Here is a 6,017-nt window from a genome sequence, read left to right on the forward strand (position 1 = left end):
GACTTCCTGCCCTCTGGGCGGGGGCTGGACTCGATCTCCCGAGGTCCCTTCCAGCCCTGATGATGTTGATGCCTATGTCTATGAAATAATTTGAAAATCGATATCAATGTGAGAAAAAAGAAAAAGAGCCACAGATTTAGTTTGCTATACTCTTCTTTTTCTCCTCAGGCTGCTGAGTTGTTTTTTCCTTTCATGCCAGACTAATGCAGGTGAATGCTGCTGAGGCAGCGCTCAGACCTGCTCTAGCAAGTTAGGTTTCTGGTTGCTTCTTCCAAACATCTTTTTTTCTTTTCTTAAATAGTCCATCCCAGTGCTCAAACTTCTGGCCCTATGGGCTGGGTAACCAGCTTGAGGCCAATCTGTAGGCAGGGTTGGCTTGATCCAGCAAGGGGTTGGCAGGAGGGATCTATCTGCAGGTGCAATCCAGGGTGCCAGCCCGGCTATGCCCACCACATCTGGCCACACACTGACCCCGCAGGCAGGACCTAGCCACAGAGCGACTCCACGTGCCAGTGTGGGCTTCATGTAGGGAAGCTGCAGCAATGAGTGCTCCTCTTCTGACCAACCTCCAGACCCGCGCGGAGCCCTGCGACCTGGATAACACGGCCCTGTGAGCCAGATTCAGCCCTCAGGCCAGAGGGCGAGTGCCACTGCTCTCTGGTTTTCTGGTAAAGTCCCAAGTGCTCTTCAATTAATCATTTTCTGTTACTGGGTCAGGTTTTGTTCCCACCACTTTTGACCCCTGCGGGATATGGCATGGGCCACAGATCCCACCGAAGAACACTAGCTGCTTGGTTATACTTTTTCCCGTATGTACCACGCGTCAGCATTGAACAAGCACTGGCAATATTCATTATAGTCGCTGCACAACTTGTATCTTCTGCATTTGTCTTTGTGCTGCTAGTTTTCAAAGTCTAGTATCCCAACTTGTTTGTGTGAAGAACCCAGTACTGGCAATAATAGTATTTGCGTTATGGCTGTGCCTGCCAGGAGAGAGCACCTGGCCCAAAGAGCCAAGGCCCTAAATTATAGATACAGCTTTTCATCAGAACTGTTCATTCTTGCTCTCTGCAAATTAACCTGTTTCTGATGGATGGGGCTCCACATCCCAAAAAACTACAGGTTCCCTGCCTTGCTGGAAGTCGCACCAAAAGCTAAATGAACTTGGAGACCAAGCTGCGCTGGGTATGTCTGAGGCCTGCTGGCAGGACGTGGTAGTGAAGCGTGAAGCTGCGGCTGCCTGTGCTTCATGCATCCTCCAAATTCACCTCCTTGGCTTTCTAGGTTTTTGCACCTCTCCTGTCACAGTGGCATGCAAGTAACTTGGAAACGTGTCCAAGTGAGCGAACAAACATCTCTGCTTCTCTAACTCTCCAGCAATACTTTGTGTGGCTGTGGATTGAAGGGGACTGATTCTGCTTTGTCCTGAAGGCTCGTGGCCAGCCCAAACCCGTCCCTTTGCGCTACTCCATGACATGCAGCTCTCTAGGGAACTTGTATAAATAATAAAAGTGAAACCATATTGAACGGGAAAGCATGACCCAGAATCAAGCAGGCCCTGGCAATTTACTTCAGAGGACACTTGCTGGGATTTCTCTGCAACGCCACGTTCTCCGGGTTAAGCAGGGGGCTGCAGAAGCGTTCCTGGCCCGGGCTGTCAGATGCTGATGAAACTGTGAATCCTCTTAAAGGCCTTGTCACAAAGACGTAAGACAGGAAACAGCAAAGTGGAAACCAAATATAATTCAATATATTCAATATATTCCCTGGCTTGGAGAAAATTTGTAACCAATTCTTTTGTGCGAGGAACTCCAGAGGCAATAGGTTTTAAAAGTATTTAGGATGCAACTACTGGTGTTTCATAGATAATTCATGACAAATATCTATTTAACTTGAATTTAGCTCTGAAGAAAGCATGCTCTACACCAGGGGTGTCAAAGTCAAAGAGGCCTGGGGGCTACATTCCCTCCTTTTCAGGTGCCTGGGGCAAAATCTGCCCTGGCGCGGCCCGTGGCCCAGGAGCGCTGGGTGCTGGCAGCACTGGGGCAAAGCCCCAGCTGTGGTCTTGATGGCCACACTTCCTGTGGTGGTAGCCAGCACCCTGATGCAAGCTGGGGCTTTGGCAACCCAAGCAGCGCCGTGGGTCAAAGCTCCACCACGGGGCTCATGGGGCAGGGACAGGACTGCTGCCAGCTGGGGCACAGGCAGGCCCCACACTGTCCTGTTCAGAGGATCCATCGCCACGGAGCGATCTCTCTGTATTGCAAGGAAGATGCCCAGCTTTTGTCAGGGTTAGGGCAGCTCCACCAGCACCTCAAGCAAAAACTCCTCCACCATGGCCAAATCTGGCTATGGTGCCACGGGGGGAGGACTGGGCACTGGAAACCTGGGTAGTAACCAAAGCAACAGGCCACATCCCGGGGAGGGCCAGGGCGCCGGCGGTCCCACGAGCACTTCCAGCCCCCGTGGCTAGAAGCAGGGCTCTGGGAGGTGGCGTCGCTACCCACAGCAGCAGCCAGTGCTCTGGCGAGAGCTTGGGGACACAAGCAGCAACAGTGGCACTGGAGCCACCACCCACCCAGAGCCAGGTCTTTGGCACAGCTGCTGCCCCAGTGCTGGTCAGGGCTACTCCCGCTGGGGCAAGAGCTGCTGCTGCAGGAAGCCCCAGCACCCCCGATGGGGCCGAGGGAAACGTCTGGTCCTGATCAGCGAGTCGGATTGAGCCTGCAGGCTGTTTGGTGCCATGTCGTCAGAAGCATCCGCTGGAGCAGGGAGCGTGCCTCCCAGCACAGGACGGAGCAAGGATGAGACTTGGTACGCTCCCCTGCAGTATCCCTGCTGCACGTTTGCCACAGCCATCTTTTGAACTGAAGCGCGTTGAGCCCGGGTTGTCTCGCTCCAGCCAAAGCAAACCCTGTGCTGACTGACTCCATGGACTCGTGTGCATGTGGCTCTTCTGGTGAAAGAATTGGAGTCGGGAGATACTGGGCTCATGTCCACTTCTGTCTTAGGAAACATTTGATCCCTGCACCCCAGTTTCCACGTCTATAAAATGGCTTCCAGTACATCCATTTCTCATGGAGGGGGGCAAAAGATTTAAAACATGAATACTTAGAATCATAGAGAATTAGGGCTGGAAGGGACCCCAGGAGGTCATCTAGTCCAACCCTTGCTCAAAGCAGGACCAACACCAACTAAATGATCCCAGCCAAGGCTTTGTCCAGCTGGGTCTTAAAAACCTCCAAAGATGGAGCTTCCACCACCCCGTTGGGTAACCTGTTCCAGGGGTTTACTACCTCTAGTGAGACCGTTCTTCCTAATAACTAACCTGAACTTCCCTCGCTGCAACTTGAGACCGCTGCTCCTTGTTCTGTCATTGGCCGCTGCTGAGAACAGTCCAGCTCCATCCTCTTTGGAGCCTCCCTGCAGGGAGTTGAAACTATTAAATCCCCTCTCAGTCTTCTCTTCTCTAGACTAAATAAGCCCAGGTCCCTCAGTCTTAGCTCATAAGTCATGTCCCCCAGCCCCTAACCATTTTTGTTGTCTTCTGTTGGACTCTCTCCAATATCCACATCTTTTTGGGGAGGGGGGCAAAAAAACCCAGCTCCAGATGTGGCCTCATCAGTGCTGAATAGAGCAGAATAATGACTTTCCTTGATTTGCTGGCAACGCTCCAACCAATGCAGCCCAGGACGCCATTAGCCTTCTTCACAACAAAGACACACTGCTGGCTTATATTCAGTTTATTGTCCACTATCACCCCCGGGTCCATTTCTGCAGAGCTGCTGCCCAGCCAAGTGGCCCCCAGCCTGGACTGGTGCATGGGCTTGTTCATCCTAAGTGCAGGACTTTGCACTTCGTCCTGTTTGAACTTCGTGAGATTGCTTTTGGTTTAAACTTCCAATTTGTCTAGTCCTCCCTGAACGTACGGCAGTGTATCCAGTATCTTGCAGAGATCCCTGCTTCCTACAGGCCTGCTGCACTCCCCACTTTCCCAGCTCTCTAGGGGCTGCCTCACTCTCAGAAAGAAGTCTCGAGGGAAACTAATGGAGATGTCCCACGGCTCAAATAGCACAATGGCTTTATTAGGATTGAAAGATCCCATTGACCTCTTACACGCTTCTGGTGAAAGGGGCGCCCAAAACACCCTAGAGTTAATTTTTTTTCCTAACTAGAACAGCACTTGTTTTACCATGAGATCACAAGGGCAAAGTCATAACCAATCATCCAACAAATCTCCCGTCCAGTGAGATAAAATGGGATCTAGATCCAGACCACTGTTGGCTCTGCCCATCTCCCGCCGCGCGTTGTTTTCCTGCCGGAGGACCGTCTCTGCCCGAGTGGACAGTTTCACTCCTGTGAACTCCGTAATCTCTGTGCGGAGCTGGTGCTACGGGGCGAGTGCATGTATGAAGCATGTATGACTGTCCTCTGGTGGATTTGACGTGCCAACATGTTTAAAGGAAATGCCACATCCCCCAAAAAACCTTAGCAGCCCAGAGAAAGATGCCGCTATGTACCGTTGATGCCTTTGCCTTGAATTCAAAATGTTCACAGCACTCTTTGTGGTTACGCTATTGCTGGACAATGTGTAACTGACTGGAACAGCAGGTTTCAGAGACGAGAAATGAAGCAGATGCTGTACATCAGGCCAGATGTTTTGGAGGTATGTGATGTATGTGCATGTGTCGCTGCTTAGTGTATGTGTGGATACAAGGTATCTGGTGAGCCCTGGGATGTCCATGTGCCCAGCTAGGTGTGAATTTGTAAGACTGTGCAGGCACCTACTACATGTCACCTCTGTTTAGTAGGGTATGCATAGTAGTAGGTAAAAAATATATCCATACACATGTATATTTTTGTAAATCTTGCCTATATACCATGCGTCTTCATCAGACTCGAGCTGGCTAAGATATGTGGAGCCTGTAACGTTAGCCAAAGGTTATTTTTTTACTTACTTCTCACATAATGCTTATCTCAGACCATCAATACTGGTTCTAATGACCACTAAAGAAATGGCTGGAAATGGTTCTTTTCTACTGGGAAGTCAGACTGAAGCCAGCAGAAGACAAAAGATTGTGTAAATATAGATTCAAATGTGCTCATGTCTATGTGCTAAAAGCTGAAGTCTGTAGCCAGAGGCCAAACCTTTAAAAATGAAACAGATGTCTACACAAAAACAATGAATAGACCTGTATGACCTAGTAAATAGATTACTGGAGTGGGAGCGAGGAGATCTGCTCTCAACCCCTGCCCTAGACACAGACTCCAGACTTGGGCAAGTTACTTGATCTACCACTTTCTCCTTTTGTTAAAAGCTAATGATTCCCCAATGATCATGAGGCCTTCCATACCATAGTTATAAACATTATCTATGTTACCTATGTGGCAAAATGATGTATATGTGAAAAGTTAAACATAAGAAGTGCCATACTGGGTCAGACCAATGGTCCATCTAGCTCAATATCCTATGTCTGTGGCAGAAGTGGATGCTATAGAGCGAGAGCACTAAACCAGATGTTTCTAAAATGACCTATCCCCTATTTAATACCCTCCACTATTATTGGTTCAGAAAGGCCAGGGGAAGCGTTTCCAACCATTCTGGTAAATAGCCATAAATAGATCTATCATCTATGAATTTATCTAGTCCCTTTTTGAACTTGGCTATGCTATCTACCTTCACTATCTCCCACGGCCATGAATTTCACAAGTTAACTACATGTTGTATAAAAAAAGTACTTTCTCTTTCTAGTTTTAAACCTGTCACCTACTCATTTCAGTGCCTCCTTGTTCTAGTATTCTGGAGCTTGATGAACAACTGGTTCACATTCCTCATGGTTTTAAAGACCTCTATTATATCCCCCATCAGCCTTCTCTCTTCCAAACTGAAGAGGCAACTGCTCCATACATTGACTTAAGTACATGGATTTCTTTAACAATGAGAGGACAGGATCCACCCCTAGAAAGTACAGAGTCTTCCCATGGGTGACCAAAACCCACAGCACACCCATTGACTC

This window comes from Crocodylus porosus, unplaced genomic scaffold (genome assembly GCF_001723895.1).
Source record: "Crocodylus porosus isolate Cpor-Errol unplaced genomic scaffold, CroPor_comp1, whole genome shotgun sequence".
Lineage (NCBI taxonomy): Eukaryota > Metazoa > Chordata > Crocodylia > Crocodylidae > Crocodylus > Crocodylus porosus.